Source organism: Loxodonta africana, chromosome 3 (assembly GCF_030014295.1).
Source record: "Loxodonta africana isolate mLoxAfr1 chromosome 3, mLoxAfr1.hap2, whole genome shotgun sequence".
NCBI classification, from domain to species: domain Eukaryota; kingdom Metazoa; phylum Chordata; class Mammalia; order Proboscidea; family Elephantidae; genus Loxodonta; species Loxodonta africana.
In genome coordinates this window covers 207,812,508-207,831,358 of record NC_087344.1, presented here as the reverse complement: position 1 = coordinate 207,831,358, position 18,851 = coordinate 207,812,508, and positions in this window count along the sequence as shown.

Genomic DNA, 18,851 nt, shown 5'->3' with positions numbered 1-18,851 from the left:
CCTTTTGGAGAAGGCACCCTCGCGGCGTTGCACCGGCGGTGGCGGTGGAAGCGCTAATGCCCTTGGTGCCAGCGTTGTGTAGTCATCCGTGTAGTGCCTGCCATGTGGCTTTGGCTTTGGTAGCTGCTGCAAGGGCGCAGGGCTGCCGCCTGATGATGAGCTCGTGCCATCCCCCGGCCGAGCGCTTCACCTCGTCTCTGAGCCTTGGCAGCACAAGGCCGAGGCCGTGGCATCTGGCCGCAGCTGGGAGGCATGCGCGCACCGGCGGCCGGGGTCTGGCTCGGAGCCCTGGGGGGAGCAGCCGCGGGCGGGGCGCGGGCGGGGCCGTCGCCGAGTCAGGCCCCGCCCCGTCCGCCCGCGCAGGCGCGTTGCGAGTCGTTAGCTGTCAGGCGCCGAGCGGCGAGCGGGCGGCGGGATCCGACGTCTGCGCCAGGACCCGGCGGACTGAGCCCAGCTCGGCGGCGGCGAGCGCACAGCGGCCCGGGCTGCGGCCAGTGCCGAGGCGAACAGCGTCCGGCGGGCGGGCGGCCGGCCGCGCAGGCAGGATGGGGAACCGGGAGATGGAGGAGCTTATCCCGCTGGTGAACCGTCTGCAGGACGCCTTCTCGGCTCTGGGGCAGAGCTGCTTGCTGGAGCTGCCGCAGATCGCCGTGGTGGGCGGCCAGAGCGCCGGCAAGAGCTCGGTGCTCGAGAACTTCGTGGGCAGGTGAGCGCGCCGCCGGCTGGGGACGTGGACCGGCTGCGGGGTGCGGCGGGCGGGCGCGGTCCTCCCGACTCCGGCATCCTCCGTCCCCACCCCCGCCCGGTGGCCCTCCCGCCTGTCTTCCATCCTGCGACACAAAGCCATTTCCTCCCGGCCTCCAGTCGGCGGGTCGGGGCGGGGGTCCGCGGCCGGGGCGCCTCGCCCGCCGGGTGCGCGCCTGCCCCGGGCAGCTGGCTGCGCAGCGCGCCCCGGCGCCTCCCGGGCTCCCCGGCGTGTTCCCGGCTCCACATCCCGGTCCTTTTACTGCCGCCCTCCCCGAGGCTCTCGGCGGAGCACCCCCCGCCGCCCCGCGGAGACGCTTTCCCTCGCGCCCCGGTTCTCGGCTCTTCTCAGCTGTCTGCTGTTGGAGACCGTCGTCGCCTGCCCCCAGCAGGGGAGGCGGGGTGCGAGGAGAAAGAAAGCGTTTGTTGTGGTGAAGCTTTATCCAGCCACGCTTCCCCACCGTTCTCCTCCTGGGAGTCGAGGAATAAAAGGTGGTGTGTTCCCTGCGCACCTATCCACAGCTTCAGGCAGATACCGGGGACGCCGAGGCTTACTCCGCCGCCGGCCACCGTGCGCTTGTGTAGTCCAGGTGCCCTGTCATTCCTGCATCCTCTCGGAATGGACCCGCATCCTTCTCGTACTCTCTCTGCCCTCCCTCCCCCGCGCCAGCATCGTCATCCATTCCCTCAGCTCTTGTTTGCCCTGCGAGTCTTCAAGATAACATTCTGAATCTAAATTAGAGTTATGGTTTTCTTCGTGCCTCTTAATAGGAAAAAAAGCTAAAGAATTAATTTTTGAATTAGGAACCAGCATTTCCTCCACTGAGCAATTCACAAGGGATTAATAAGTGACCTTAACGGCCTGACTTAAGGTGTGCAGACGTTTGCTAAGAAAAGCTCATTCGAAGGCATGTTATGAAAGCTGAAATCTGTCTCCAGGTAGTGAACCAGGTGGAAATACACAGCAGCAGAGAGAAAGGAGAGAGGAGAAGGAGAGCGAGCAGGAGCGAGCAAGTGAGCTGGAGAGGGGACAGTCCAGAGATTGTACTTTTTTGATTTTGCTGGTTAGTGGCTTGCGGCTTAGAAGATTCTTGTCCATGTTCCTGTTTTATTGTTTGCGTTTGGTGGTGGGTAAAATTTAAGGAGAGCTGGCTGTTCTCACATCTCCTTTGGGAACGCTGTATTCGTAAAGTGCGTATTCATTTCTCCCAGATGATGCTCCTTTTGGAGCAGACTCCTTTTTTTCCCCCTTTGTGAACTAAAAAGCCAAGGAACCTGATAAACGTGTCAAATTTGCTGACTGCGTACTGGCTGATATCCTTGAGTAAGTCACTTAACACTTTGCCTTAGTTTTGTCATTGATTTCGAGTAATGAGAAAAGTGATGGTAAAGCATTTTGCCTGTGTCATCTTGGGCTGTTGGTGAAGTGACTGATGAACATGTCATTTCAAGCTTGTACGCGCGGCAGCTACGTACTCCAGGTTCAGGGCTTTACTTTCTTTGATTTTCTTCAGATGAAATTCACCGGATTTAAAGTGGCATCCATAGGGGAGGGAGGTTTGATGACCATATATTTTTGGGTTTCCACACTTGAGAGCATTCCATCAGGATGCCTTAATAGTCATTTAATTACGTTTGTGTTTTAAAACAAATAATGATTAAGAATGTAAGTTCTTAAAGTGCAATTATCCTATTTTTATGCATTTTTTATATGCGTATTTGGATGAGCCTATATTATCAGTGCAGTTTGTGGCAAGAATTTTTGAACCTAATGTCAATTTTGTATACGTATCTCAGTTCTACTCTCCAGGTTTTCAAATCCTAACACACTTCTTAATGCCGTAATTTACTCATATATATACATATATGAGTAAAATATCTTAGCTTGAATATTTTTCATGAAAGAATGGAAAATAGGTATAGTATAAATACACAAATCACAGCATTTACCAGAATGCATTAGTAATTTATAATACTTTTGAAAGTTTTACCAATTGTTTATTACTGTTAGAATGTCAAATCGAACGATGGACATAGAGGAAAAAATCATTTAATGACAATATACGACCTTTAGTATTACCTGGCTAGCAGACCTTATATATTAGGAGGAAATTTAATTCGAAAGGTCATTTGACTTTAATAAAGGTTTCAGTCATTAAATTATTGAGGAATCTAATTTCTAATTATAAACCAGCCTTAGGGAAAAAGGGGTTTTCTATTTTGATAAGAGATTTGGCCTAGGAGGAAAAAAGTATGCTTATTCCCTTATAACGTTTTAGCTTTTTATTATTCAGATATTTTGCAGTAGAGATAAGGCCCTTTCCTTTAAGGATGCCAACGTCCTCTTTTCTGTGTAGTTGTTTTCATTTTAAGCCTCCGACCTAAAGTGCAGTTATCGAATGTAGTCATAAGACAAGAGGTCATTGCTTGTGTAAATGAATGGTGTTTGCTTGTGATTTGAGCTTGTTCTTCAGAAAATAATGATGCATTTTCTCCTTAATACTTAACAATTCACACTTTTGGAACTAACCATATCTTCTCTCAGATAGCTTGCATTTTATTTATTTTTGACACCACTGAGTGAATTTGGATGTGAATATGTTTACTTCATTTAACTGCAGCTGTAAAAACCGATTTTGGGGTGACAAGTTTGAGATTGTTATGAATAAAATGAGTCATGAATGAACCACTTGTTTTTGGTGTTCTTGCTGAAGTGATGAATTTGCATGTTAATGTGATATAGTGTGACTAACCAGATTGTTCTTTCGGTTGTTCAGGATGAGATATATGCTGGTAGTGAGAGGCAGGGTAAGGTCTACTGAAACAGAAGCTGAGACTCAGGGTCTGAATACAGGGGTTCAGTAGTTAGCTTGTGGTCTCCCCATTGGTCTGGTTTATGTATAGAATGATTGAATTTATTCAACTACTTTCATGTCTATTTTTTTAACAGTAAAATGAGGATGATGACAATAAAGCTTAACATTTATTGAGTGATTGCTCTGTGGCAGGTGCTATGCTATACATGTGTTTCCATGGATAATCTCATGTAATTCTCATAAAAAACCTAAAAAAGAAGGTATTCTTTTTGAGTTTTATTTTACAGAAGAGGAAACAGATCTAGAGTGTTGGAGTAAATTTCTCGAGGCTAATTTAATTTTACATAAAACAATGGAGCTAGGATTCTACTCCAGGTATTTGTGTTCCATGTTGTTAGGTGGCACTGAGTTGGTTCTGACTCATAGTGACCCCGTGCGACAGAGCAGAACTGCCTTCTAGGGTTTTTTACCCGGAAACTCGAGTGGTGTAGAGGTTAAGTGCTACCGCTGCTAACCAAACGGTCGGCAGTTTGAATCCACCAGGTGCTCCTTGGAAACTCTATGGGGCAGTTCTACTCTGTCCCATAGGGTCGCAATGAGTCGGAATTGACTCAATGGCACTGGGTTTTTGGTTAATCTCTACGGACTCACTATGAGTAGCAGTCAACCCAATGGCAGTGAGTTTTGTTTGGTTTGGATTTAATCTTTATGGGATCAGATCCTGGAGCTGCTAGGTGGGTTCCAACCACCAACCTTTGGGACAGCAGCCAAGTGCGCTATCTGTTGCTCCACCAGGGCTGCTTCGCGCACCATTGCCCATGCTAAATCACTGTACCATATTGAAGTTTATGGATTTCTGGGATTAATGCTTTTAACTTCTTTTTCTGATCGCACTTAAAATACCACCTATGTAAATATGCTATATGAACAATTACATGTATTGTATTTATGTATAAATCTGCAGAGGATTTGAGGTTACTCCTTAGACAGAAGCAACTTTAGCTACAAGGTAAGTATTTGCCCTTACTCTAGTAGGTCTTCTTGAAGGGAGCTTTAAATGTAATTGTGTTGTTTATTTCAGTTCTGAGTATGTGTTCAGAGTGCATATAACTTTCTTATAGAGGTGTTAAGTGAAAGCTATACTAGTTGCTAATGTGCAAATGTTTTTTAATGATATACTTGTTAGAAACATTAGCTCTTCGATGGAGGATTCCGTGTTATTTTATTCTAGTCTGAGTGACAAATAGAGTTTCAACTCTGCACAAATAAAATAGATTTTGCAGTTAATGGGGATCAAATAAGAGATTTAAAAACAAGTGACTGTGTTGGGGGAAGTTCATTTCACTGTGGCAGTGTTCCAACAAAGTGTATACACTTAGCCGTGAGGTTTCCAAAGCTGTGTATGTTGGTTATCAAATTAAGGTCTATTTGGGGGGAGAACCTTAAAAATGAGCCATTTGATGCGTTTGTTGAATAAACATGACCAGATAATTAAAAACAAATCTAAAATCATTTATATGGCTTAGATAGACACTGGAAACCCTGGTGGTGTAGTGGTTAAGTGCAACGGCTGTTAACCAAGAGGTTGGCAGTTCAAATCCACCAGGCGGTCCTTCGAAACCCCATGGGGCAGTTCTACTCTGTCCTATAGGGTCGCTATGAGTTGGAATTGACTCGACGCCAGTGGGTTTTTTAGACAAACACTAATCTATTCTTAAGTCCTTTTACTTACTTCAAGAGAGCATTTAAAAACTGAGGAGGTAGGAGTCCTCTAGTTGAAAATGAGATTAGATGCAGAAGCATTCATATTAGTAAAACTTCTTAATTCAGAAATAGGTTTGTTTTAGGGATAGGACTTTGTTAACACATCAAAGCATCTGAATTAGTGAGTATTTTTCAAGAAGTGGCTTCCAGGTACCATAGTTATCAGATAAATAGGTGCTGACAATTAAAATGTGATAAATTATTGAAAACCATGGTTCATGGTTTCCAAGGATCTATCTACATGAAATACAAAAACATGAAATTTTCTTCATCCAACAATGAATTGGTGGAACCTGGAATCCCAAAGACATTTTTTTTTTTTTTTGGCTTTAACAAGCAGAAATTTATTCTCTCACAATTCAGGAGGCTAGAAGTCCAGATTCAGGGTGCCAGCTCCAGGGAAGCCCTTCTCTCTCTGTTGATTCTGGGGAAAGGTCCTCGTCAACAATCTTTCCCCGGTCTAGGAGCTTCTCAGTTGAAGGGACCCTGGGTCCAAAGGACAAGCTCTGCTTCTGGCACTTCTTTCTTGTTGGCATGTGTTCCCTCTTCTCTCTGCTTGCTTCTGTCTTTTATATCTCAAAAGAGATGGACTCAAGATATAACCTAATCCTATAGATTGTGTCCTGCTTCATTAACATAACTGCCTCTAATCCTGCCTCATTAACATCATAAACCCCCATTGCCATCAGTCAATTCTGACTCATATTGACCCTATAGGATGGAGTAGAACTGCCTCATAGAGTTTCCAAGGAGCACCTGGTGGATTTGAACTGGCAACCTTTTGGTTAGCAGCCATAGCTGTTAACTACTACACCACCAGGTTTTCTCATTAACATCATAGAGATAAGGATTTACAACGCATAGGATAATCATATCAGATCACAAAATGGAGGACAACTACACAATACTGGGGACCATGGCCTAGCTGAGTTGACACACATTTTTGGAGGACACATTCAATCCGTAACTCTGGCAGTTGAGTTGATGCCAACTCATGGCTACCCTATGTGTAGCACCGGGACAATCCAGATCTGCTCATCTGCCATCGCATCCCCTGCATCGGTGCACACCCAGTGGCTCGTGGGCAGAGGTGCTCAAGTCTCTGCTGATCCAGCCACGTTTTTGCCCCCTCCTTCCTTGTCATCATAGGCTGCAGTAGGAAATGTCCTTTCTGGCTATGGCTTTGGATGGAACAGTGATAAAACTAATAAATAATCAGGATGACAGCAATTATGTCTCAAGTATTCTTTTTTTGAAATTGTAATGTAGATGAAGGTTTCAGAACAAACTAGCTTCTCACTAAACAGTATACATACTGTTTTATGACATTGGTTAACAACCCCACGTCATGTCAACACTCTCCCTTCTTGACCTTGAGTTCCCTATTACCAGCTTTCCTGTCCCCTCTTGCCTTCTAGTCCTTGCCTCTGGGCTGGTGTGTCCCTTTAGTCTTGTTTTGTTTTATGGGCCTGTCTAATCTTTGGCTGAAGGGTGAACCTCAGGAATGACCTCATTACTGAGCTAAAAGGGTATCTGGGGGCTGTACTCTCGGGGTTTCTCCAGTCTCTGTCAGGCTAGTAAGTCTGGTCCCCAAAGGCATTCTTGCTGAATTAACATTACATAATATACTTTTAGGTTATCACAAATTCTAGTTGGTAGAATTTAATTATTGCAATCAATTAAATGTTTTAAATCAATAATGTCCCAGAAGCAATATAACTAAGTGAGCTGGACTGAATGATTAACAGACATCAAAAAATGCACTTGATTCAACTTCTTTAAGAATGAAGTTGAGCAGACAGCCATTCAGAGCCTTGGAGAAATGGACACTTAACAGGTAGCTATGCTAGAGGGCAGGCTGTTGGGTTCTCTATAAATGGAACAAACATTTAGTACATTAGGTGTTTTTGTTACATAGTTCCTTTTTGGTAGGCCCCATGAGTGGAGCTAAATTATGAAGCTTTGTTTATTATTATTATTTATTTAATTTTTAAGAGATAGCTGTGAGCAGCTAGAAAGAAATTGGTGTTTTTTCCTTTCCCACCATACCCAAGTTAAGAGAGCCTCAAGCTACTGTATTGCATAGAATAATCCAACTTAACTTCCTGTCTGACCAAAGCTTTTCCTATCTTTAAGCCTGTTTTGCGATTTCTCACACTCTTAGCATTAATTAGAAAACTCTATGAGTTGGAATTGACTCGACGGCAACGGGCTAATGGATTATACTAAACACTTTTCTATGAAGCGGAGGGAAGAATGGAACCAATATTTGTTTAATCCTTATTGGGACCTGTTATATAGTTCCATGCCTTCTATACCTTACCTATTTTCACATCACCATGTCAAAAGAGGAAGAACTGAAAGTTAGAGAGACAAGTCATTTGCCTGGGGCCACACACTAGTAAGTGGTCGAGCTGGAATTTAGCCTTGGATATGACATAGGTAATCTTGAGAAATGGGGCAGGCGAAGTCAGTAAGCATGCATTTACTGAGTTCTGACTAAGTGTACTGAATAAGAACAGAGACATAAATATACAAAAACCGATGCATGTATAAAAAGAGAAAAACACAGGGTAAGGTATGAGACCACGTGGTCAAAATCAGTATGGAAAATGAAGGCAGTTGGGTATAATGCAAGCTAGTTGGATAGAAAAAACTCATAGTGTCAATTTATATTTTTAAAAAAACCAAAATAAAGTGCACCAAACAACCCTGAAAAACTGTAATTCTGAAATTGAGCTGGGATCTAAGTGAAAAGTAGATAATACGTGAGTTTCCCGTGTCATTTGGCCGCCAGTATCATTTTAGCTCAAGGCTGCCTGTACTAAAGTATCAATGTCAAAGCAGGGAGGTGGCGAACTGTGTCTCAGTGTGAGACTTAACAACAAGGCATTGAATTTAGTCTGTTACTTTATCACAAAGAGATAGTATACATTGGAGAGGACCTGAGAGAAAAGTAGCAGGAAAGAAAAAGAGGTTGGAGAGATTAAAAGTGTAACTGAATGCAAAAACACAAAACAAACCAAAAAAACCCCACAAAACCCATTGCCTTCGAGGTGATTCCAACTCATACTGACCCTATAGGAAAGAGTAGAGCTGCCCCACAGTTTCCAAGGCACAGCCGGTGGATTTGAGCTGCCAGCCTTTTGGTTAGCAGCTGAATGCTTAACCACGGCGTCACCAGGGCTCCAAGAGGCTGCAGTGAAGACTATTTGACAGTGGGATGGATCCAGCCAACTGCTTTAAAGGACCTTCAAGGCACTAATACTTATGGAAGGTGGAATTCTATTTTCTTTTTGTAAGAATAAGGTATTTAAGTGAAAGTAGTGGAATGAATTGAAGACAGAAATGTCAGGGAAATGCTTTGCGGGCAAACCTGAGAATGGACTGTGTTGTTCAGAGCGTGGGAAGTGAGAGGGTTGGGAAGGGTGGATACTAAACGGTGTGCATATTCTTGAATGAAAAAGTGTTCCAACAAATTAGAGGGTTTATTAATACCACACTGATGATTTTTCCCCCAGTCACAGGTAGCTTAGCTTTCCTTCCTTATGATTCGCAAGGACTGGCATTTCACTGGGTTGCTGTAAGAAACTTTCTCCTGGCTTGATCTTTGCTACCTTCCTGGAGGCCCCCAAGGTCAAAACCAGAGCCAGCGTTGGGTTTGGAACTTGGTGTTCAGAAGTAGGAGTCCTGCATCAGTTCATTGTCTTCTCTTCCTCCTCTTATTGTTTTAGGGTGCCTCCCTCTCATCCTCACCCTACCTCCTCCTCTTCCCGTCACCTTCCGTGGGTCCCTCTTTTTCTCCTCCTTGATAGCAGACCAGAAGTGACATTAAAACATTGGTTTTCCACAAGGAATAGTGGAAGGAGTCAGGAAGCAGAATTTTGCTCAGGCTAAGACAAGGTAACTTGGCCAAGATAGTTTACTCTTGAGTAAATTATAACTTTTGCTGACCAGAAGGGCCAGGAAGAGACACATGAGATATTTTCATATTTTCATATTCAAACATTTATTCACTTCATGGACATTAGCTAGAAAGTTGTGCCTGGGATGGTTACTGAAAGGCCAAGTTTATGAAAAGTTATAAAGTTATAAAGGGAAAGGTCGCTATTTAAAGAAATTGGCGAGCGTTTTGGTAAAATAAAAGATATATTTGTGTAGCAGATATTCATCCTTCAGTTTACCTACTTCATAGTCTTGCTTTTTCTGGGTTTAGGTTCTTAGAATGATTCCCATAGATTTACCAGAAATTATTTTAACAGTGAACTTCAACAGGCACTAATATCATGTTAAATCCTCGATGTTAACTGGTAAGACAGACATGGTAGCTATTGGTGATACATTGGATCCCTAAATTATCTGAACAGTGCAACATTGCCTCAGATCTTGTTTTTCTCTAGCATCCCTAATGGGAGCTATTTCCAGGGGTTTAAAGTGTGCTTCACTGCTTCTTCGTGACAGTGACTTATTTTAATTTCTCATGCTTCAGGGTTATGACACCCCTGTGAGTAGCACATATATACATATTAGATATGGACAGGGCCTCCAAAGGACCTCACTGTCCTTTAGTGGCCTGGAATTGAAAGGACTAATCCATATAAGTAATTAATGGATGACTAATCTTGTTTATGATATTTGTTTTCTTAGATCCACAAAGAGCCAATATTTGAAAAGGGGTCTTGCCAATGGAGTGCAGACTTTTTGGGCTGATGGAGATGTGTTTGAGTCCCACCTCTGATTCTTGCTCGAAGCTTGGCCCCTGTGCAAGGAATTTAACCTCAATGAGACTTAGTTTCCTCATCTGCAAAATAGGGATAATAATACAGGCCTTATTTTATTTTTTATGTGTGTGTGAGTTCTAAGTAAGATGATATACGTAAAGTGTCTGGCATGTAATAAGCATTCAATAATTGATAACTGTTAGTTTAAGGAGTCCCTGGGTAGTGCAAATGATTTGCTGCTAACCAAAAGGCTGGAGGTTTGTGTCCACCCAGAGACACCTTGGAAGAAAGGCCTGGCAATCTACTTCCAAAAAGTCGGTCTTTGAAAACCCTACAGAGCACAGTTCTGCTCTGACACACATGAGGTCGACATGAGTCAGAACTAACTCAATGGCAGCAGGTACTAATATTAGTTTAAGTCTTTTATTTAGACTGGACATTTTCTGAATATTTTAAAAACAAAAGTCAGTTTAAGAGGGAAAATAGATGATAATGTGTATTTATAATTTTTTTCTTGTGAATGTTGGAAAATTGTGCTGCATCAAAACGCTAACTTATAGATCAGGCTAAGGTAGTTTAGAGAATATTTGGGCCTTCTTTAAAGAAACCACGGTCCACGTTTAGCATTGCCACAGTGTATTTGTTTTTTCTTTAATTGGATGCACAGAACATAAACCCAGTGTATACACCCTTCCCTCTCAAGGTTTCAGAGCACTTTTCCACTTAGTCTTTTACTAATCCTTATAATATTCCCGGGCTGATAGTAGAAGTATTTTATTGACTTCAATTTAGAAATGAGGAAAGATTAAGCTGGAAAAAGTTAAGTGACGTGCTAGGGTTACATGGTGAATACTCCAGGTAATGAAGATAATAGAATGAATATAATAGAGATCATAGAATTAAAATGGATTTTGGTGAAATTTATTTCAGACCTTTTCATAGAGCCTTAATTTTAAGGATGGTATTTGATTCTGTGATATGAAGTAAACCATTCTTAGCGTATCTTTCTCTTCTGGAAATGTTGGATGAAATTGTAGGCAGAGATGGGGTGGAGTCGGAAAACAATTGGGGAAATTTAACTGGAGAAACAGACTGCTTTGCAAGAGCACGGACTAAGCTGAAGGAACAGAGAAGATCCACAGCCAGGGACCAGGATTTAAGAGAAAAAACAGTGGTATCTGGTGTTATTAGACCTTGAAAGAAATACGAACGTTTTTGTAGTAGATGCTGTGGTAGTAATACATGACGACTGTTTTCGGTGGAAAGATTCATATTCCGACTTGACTGGCATTTTCTCAACTTGATAACCACAAAGTTTAGCTCTGAACTAGTTAACTGCTTCCATTTGGAATTTTATTATCTTTATATTACTAGGTATGGTTCAGAACCTTGTATAAGAATAGCTTTGGGCGTCTTATCTAGAGGAGGTTTAAAACTGTGTGTGTGTGTGTTTTATATTTTTTGGTTAAAAACAACTGAGATCCATTCTTTTCATATATTTAAATGAAGGGAAAAGGCCCACAATCTATTTTCATGGATCCTAGTATTCATGGTTTTCTGAGTCCGGCTTCCTAGACAACAACTATTGCATGCTGAGAATTTTGCATTCTCACTAGAAATACTGATATAACTAGCTGAATACTGACTGTAGTCTTGGTGGATTCAATTTAGGAAACAGAACATAGTCTGTTTACTTAACCCTAAAAAATGTATATATCATGTTGTCTCAGTCTGGGTTGTCTAGAGAAGCAAACCCGGTAAAGCATATAACCCAGACCCAGTGCCGTCGAGTTGATTCTGACTCATAGCGACCCTATAGAACTGCCCCATAGAGTTTCCAAGGAGCGCCTGGTGGATTCGAACTGCTGACCCTTTGGTTAGCAGCCATAGTGCTTAACCACTACACAACCAGGGTTTTCACGTAAAGCGTATACATATATGTATATATAGAGAGACAGATTTATATCAAGGAAATGGCTCACGTGGTTGTAGAAGCTGTAACTTCCCAAGTCTGAGAGTTAGGAAAGAGGCTTCTCCTGATTTATGTAGCCGCGGGGGCTGGCGACCCCAAGATCGGCAGGCCAGAGAGAAGGGTGTTACTCACAGGCTGTGAATATCGACAAGTCCCAAGATTGGCAGGGAAGACCACAGGTAAGCCTCTAGCTCAAGCCCCAAGAACTGGAGGTCAGGTGAACAGGGGCCAGCTGCAGGATCCGGAACAAGCAAAAGTTCCAGCAAGCAGAGAAGTAAGAGCATGGCGGTGGAGGGTGGAGACATGAAGGCTGAGGGGGACAGTGAGCCGCCACAGGGCTCACGCCTGCTGGTACCTGCTCACATTAGATCCCATCATAGGGTTGGTCAGGTATCGTATCTCAACAGGGAAGTGAGTACAACATTACGTGACTGCCAAAACACTGAGAATCATGGCACAGCCAAGTTGACGCAGGATCTTAACCATCACACATCACAGATGTGGCGGCCTGCATATGTAAAGGTTGGCAGCCCTGGACCCGGTGCAGCAGTTCTACTCTGTCATATAGGGTTGCTATGAGTTGGAATCGACTTGATGGTAGTAGGTTTTTTCACTCTGTGGTAAGGTCCCCGGGCAGTGCAAACAGTCTGTGCTCGACCACTAACCTAAACGGTGGTAGTTTGAACCTACCTAGCGGCACCATGGAAGGAAGGCCTAGTGATGCACTTCCATAAAGATTACATCCAAGAAACCCTATGGAGCAGTTCTGACCTGTAACACATGCGGTCGCCGTGAGTTGGAATTGATTCGATGGCAGTAGGTTTACTCAGTGGTAGGGAGTCCCTGGATGGTGCAAAATGTTAACGCAGTCAGCTGCTAACCAAAAGGTTGGAGGTTCAAGTCTACCCAGATGCACTTGGGGGAAAGGCCTGATGATCTACTTTTGAAAAATCAGCCGTTGAAAACTTTATGGAGCACCATTTTATTCTGGCACGTATGGAATTGCCATGAATTGGAATCTGCTGCGTGGCAGCTGGTTGGTTGGGTGGTACTCTGTAGTCCTTGCTCATGCTTTTCTGTCCATTTGGTTGCCTTGTCTATTTGCCCAACTTGTTTCAGCCACTGTGAAATCAGGAGCTGTGTCTCATTTCTCATTGTCTACAACACAATGGTCCTCCTGCAGCAGGAGCTAAATGAATGAGTCAGCTACATGATTCTGTACAAGCCACTTACCCAGGCTGAGTCAGCCCTTCTTAGTGGAGCACGGTATCAATTTAATGGGTTGTGGCAGCCTTAAAAGAAGTATCAAAGTACATTCCAGGTAGTGATGGTAAGTGGTGCTTTGTAAAACTTTTACATTAGTTATATGTTTGTATATGTGTACTACCTGTTGTCTGTCTATTCTGACTCAAAATAACCCTATAGGACAGAGTGGAACTGCCCTATAGGGTAGTGCCCCAAGGAGTGGCTGATGGATTCAAACTGCTGACCTTTAGGTTATCAGCCAAGCACTTAACTACTGCGCCATCAGGGCTCTGTATATGTGTACTAAGCTGCATTACAAAATGTATCTCTTACTATGAGTTGTCCTCAAAATTGTTGAAAGCCTCTGGGCCAAATTAAATCTAATAGTATCCCTAGTCCTTTCTTTGATGATTCTGTATTTAAGGTAATCCAACCAAATGCAGAAATTATTGAACAATATTATTAATATCACATGTAAGTAAAATTTTACTGAAGATAATTCAAAAGCAGCTGCAGCAGAAGAAAAAATTCAAGCCTCAAGTTGCAATAGTGAAGGATTCTATGGGGCAAATATTAAATGATGCAGGAAGCATCAAAAGAAGATGGAAGGAAGACACAGAGTCATTATACCAAAAAGAATTAGTCAATTTTCACCCCTTTCAAGTGGTAACATATGATCAGGAATCGATGGTACTGAAAGAAGTCGTGCAAGCTGCACCGAAGGCACTGACAAAAAACAAGGCTCCAGAAATTGACGGAATATCAATTGAGATGTTTCAACAAACATATGCAGCGCTGGAAGTGTTCACTCATCTATGCCAAGAAATTTGGAAGACAGCTTCCTGGCCAACTGACTGGAAGAGATCCATATTTATGCCTATTCCCAAGAAAGGTGATCCAACTGAATGTGGAAATTATAGAACAATATCATTAATATCACACTCAAGCAAAATTTTGCTGAAGATCATTCAAAAACGGCTGCAGCAGTATATTGACAGGGAACTGCCAGAAATTCAGGCCAGATTCAGAAGAGGACGTGGAACCAGGGATATTACTGCTGATGTCAGATGGATCCTGGCTGAAAGCAGAGAATACCAGAAGGATGTTTACCTGTGTTTTATTGACTATGCAAAGGCATTCAACTGTGTGGGTCATAACAAATTATGGATAACATTGCAAAGAATAGGAATTCCAGAACACTTAATTATGCTCATGAGAAACCTGTACGTAGATCAAGAGACAGTTGTGCAGACAGAACAAGGGGATACTGTGTGGTTTGAAGTCAGGAAAGGTGAGCATCAGGGTTGTATCCTTTCACCATACCTATTCAATCTGTATGCTGAGCAAATAATCCGAGAAGCTGGGCTATATGAAGAAGAATGGGGCATCAGTATTGGAGGAAGATTCATTCACAGCCTGTGTTATGCAGATGTCACAACCTTGCTTGTTGAAAGTAAAGAGGACTTAAAGCACTTACTGATGAAGGTCAAAGACCACAACCTTCAGTATGGATTACACCTCAACATAAACAAAAATCCTCACAGCTGGACCAATAACCAACATCATGATAAAAGAAGAGAAGATTGAAGTTGTCATGGATTTCATTTTACCAGGATCCACAATCAACACCCACGGGCAGTAGTGAAGAAATCAAAAGATGCATTGCACTGGGAAAATCTGCTGCAAAGGACCTCTTTAAAGTGTTGAAAAGCAAAGATGTCACCTTAAAGACTAAGGTGCACCTGACCCAAGCCATGATGTTTTCATTCACTTCATATGCATGCAAAACTGGACAATGCATGAGGAAGACTGAAGAAGAATTTATGCCTTTGAATTGTGGTGTGGGCAGAGAATATCGAATATACCGTGGACTGCCAAAAGAGTGAACAAATGTGTCTTGGGAGAAGCACAACCAGAATGCTCCTTAGAAGCAAGGATAGGGAGACTATGTCTCACATACTTTGGACATGTTATCAGGAGGGACCAGTCTCTGGAGAAGAACATCATGCTTGGTAAAGTCGAGGGTCAGCAAAAAAGAGGAAGGCCCTCAACGAGATGGGTTGACACAGTGGCTGCAACAGTGGGCTTAGACAATTGTGAGGATGGCACAGGAGCGGGTAGTGTTTTGGTCTGTTGTACATAGGGTCACTATGAGTGGGAACCAACTTGATGGCACCTAACAACAACAGCATATTTAAGTGGTAGGACATACCTTTTTATTATAGAAGGTGCAATTCACAGTGTACTATTCCACTAGTACGAGGTAAAATGGAGATCATTTTATTGTTTTTATTTTGTTATATTAACTAATTTTAATTGAAAAAGTAACAGGTACAGGTGATAAAAATTCATATGTTCCAAGCAGGTATGCAATAAAAATTGTCTTTTTCTTATCCCAGATTTCTTATTTATTAGAATGTCTAATTTACCTACATTCCTGCTAGATTTCTTCTGGGTTTATGTTTTGTTTGTATGAAATTTGATATTTGAGGGCAGAGAGAGTTTAATAAACTTGTTTGTTTATAGGTAGAAGGCAAAATCAACTGAGAAAGGGTTGTTTGAAAATTATATTAGCAGATGGATTTGTGCATTCACCGAGTCCTTTACACACGGTCATATTATGAGTGTACTGTGTGCCAGAAAGTGTGTGAGGCTTTGTGTGTACAACAGCTCCTTCAATGAGCTTAGTGACCCCGGAGAGTACAAGGGTTGATAAGCACTGTACTGTTATTATCAAGGTGAGCAGGCTAACAATTCTTAGGAGAAGTATTTTTTGGAAAATTGTTGCTGGGGTCATGATGCTGTTTACAAATATTTGAGGAGCTATTAATTGCAGAAAGATTGCAGTGACTCTTTATATTTCTAGAAGATAGAAGATATGGGTGAAAGGTACAGGCAGACAGACCCATTCTTAATGTAAGAGAGACTGTTCAACACACCAGTTTAAAAATGGGCTGGGTTGTTTGTGAGGAGTATGTATTCCATCACCATAAGTACAGGGACTGGCTGGTGCCTTGGCATCGTGTCTGGAGGGAGTTTGAACAAACGGATTTTGAACAAAAGGACTTTGAAGGTTCTTTTCAACTTAGAGGCTATGATTTGGCTTGCTGGATGTCAGAGAGAAACCTGGCTTTAAAAAAGAAAAAAAAAGTATGTTTCTATAGGCTATCTCTAGTAGGTGAGAAATGGCAGACATATAAAAAAAGGGTTAAGACCTCCCTGGGCCCAGTCTTCCCAGGCCTTTGAAAAATAGTGGTGAATGTCAGTGTGTGAATGTAAAGACACTGGAGTTTTTTGTGGAATGGCTAATTCCATGAAGCAGCTATGGATAAAGACGTTTTAGTGGTAAAGTGTATTTATTCTTTGAAAAAAGAATTAACAGCTAGATTTTAAAACCTGCCTTTCCTAAATTCCATTTCTTTCAGTAGTATACCAGTCTAGATACTTAAAGAAAATAATTTGTTAGTCTTCCTTCTTTTTCACCTTCTTCTTAGATCTAATATATATTGAAATTTCTTTATTCAAAACATCTTTTAGGTTCACCCTTTCCTCTTCATTCTCATTTCCACCGTTCTAGCCTGGGCCCTCCCACCACCCACCACCTCTCCACCACTTGATTACTCTGACAGCATTCTGTCCTCTCACTTCCTGCATTTCTCATTCATCAGTTCCATGCTGAATGTTGTTGCTCCCAGATTAATTTCCAAAATGCAGCTCTGTCTCTGTCTTTCTTAGGAACCTGCAGTTACCACCTCTGTTTTAAAATCTCTCTTGGTTTTCAAAGTCTCCTACCTGTCTGGTGTTTGTTTTCTGCTTCTCCTGAGTGTGTATTTTCCTCTACTTTTGTCACCTCTTCTGTGTATGCTGTGGTCGTTCCTGATTGTATAGGAATGCAAATGACCTGGGCAGAGCATGATATTTTGTGACCAACAGGAATTAAAATAATCCACTCATATTTGAGTACTACTTTGTGAAAGACACCGTTTTGCCCTCAACAGGGTCTCGTGTAGACTAGCGCAGAGCGTGCTTGAGAAGTTGTAGTGTTGAGGCTAAGAAAATGTACTCTGTGAAGCTAGACTGCCAAGTTCACATCGTGGTTCTGCCACTCAATGGCTGTATGATTTTAGGAAATTAATTAACCTCTCTGTATCTCAGTTTCCTCATCTGTAAAATTGGGTAATCGTAGTACTTACCTCATGGTATGGTTGTGAGGGTTAAATTAGTTAATGCATGTAAAGCATATAGTGCTTGGCATGTAGTAACACAAAACAACCCAAACACACTGTCGTCGAGTCAAATCTGACTCATAGTGACCCTATAGGACAGAGTAGAACTGCCTCATGGAGTTTCCAAGGAGCGCCTGGTGGATTTGAACTGCCGACCTCTTGGTTAGCAGCCATAGCACTTAACCGCTACTCCACCAGGGTTTCCTGTAGTAATGTAGTTATGTGTTTATGGTTATTATTGTTGAGGATGGGAATTTAGACAGAATATGATGCTTTTAGAGGTACAGAGTATTCTAGATGATCACAGAAGAAGAGTCTATCTCTTTGGAGAGTTCAGGAAAGATTTCATGAAAGAGGATTTGAAATGGGCATTAGAAAGTAAGAATTTGATCGATTTAAGGAGGCGTCAGAGGCACAGAGGTAAGGACGTGTTTAGGGAATACAGAATTTTCCATGTGGCCTAGGTGCCTGTAAGAGGAGCCGGGGCAGATAATGCTGGCTGAGTAAACTGGGGCCATGTAGAAGAGGGACTTGATTGCTAAGATGAAGAATTAGTGCTTAATTCAGAAAGCAGTGAGGAGATCTGAAAGGTTTGTCAGACGTTCTGTGGCATGACTGGAGTCAGGTTTTAGGATGATTAAGGTGGCCACGTATTAACTGTAGTATAGAAGTGAGACATCTGGGAATTTAATTCTGTAGTTGTCATGGAGGCTTGAGCCAATGTATTTAATGATGGAAAGGGAAACGGCATTTCAGAAATAGAGTCTATGATTACAGATGGTGTGTGAGGGAAAGGGAGAGAGAGAATCAAAAATGATTCTAGACTTTGACTGGGCCACTGGAGGAATGGTAGTAAAATTTGTAGAAGTAAGTAAGCCTGGAGGAGGGGAAATGTATCCTCCTGTCACTTCCAACTGGTCAAATCTTTCCCACTTTAGCACCAAGCTCAACGTCACCATGAAGCAACCCCACCTGACCCCTCTGTCTAACTGATTGTGCTCTTCTCTGACCTCCTGATGACCTGTGGCCATTTAGCACACTGTTTAGCACCCCAAGTTCCTGACTTTTTGATTTACATTAGTTTTTGTCCCCTCAGGCAGACTGCAAACTCTTTGCTGGTGTTCCTCACAATATCTTGCGTATGGCTTTTTTAGGTATTTAATTTTTATAGAGTCTTTGCTAATGAAATTGTTGACTTATGATGGGTTGGTACTGGGAGTAAAGATCATGACTTTCAGTAAGAGATTTATTTTATACATACAGAGATAAAATTGCCTGTGTTTGATAAATGAATGCTCTTAGTTTGGTAAACTAATGTTCTCAGCCTATGTGCCTCAGTTAAAAAAAAAAATTTATTGTCTTT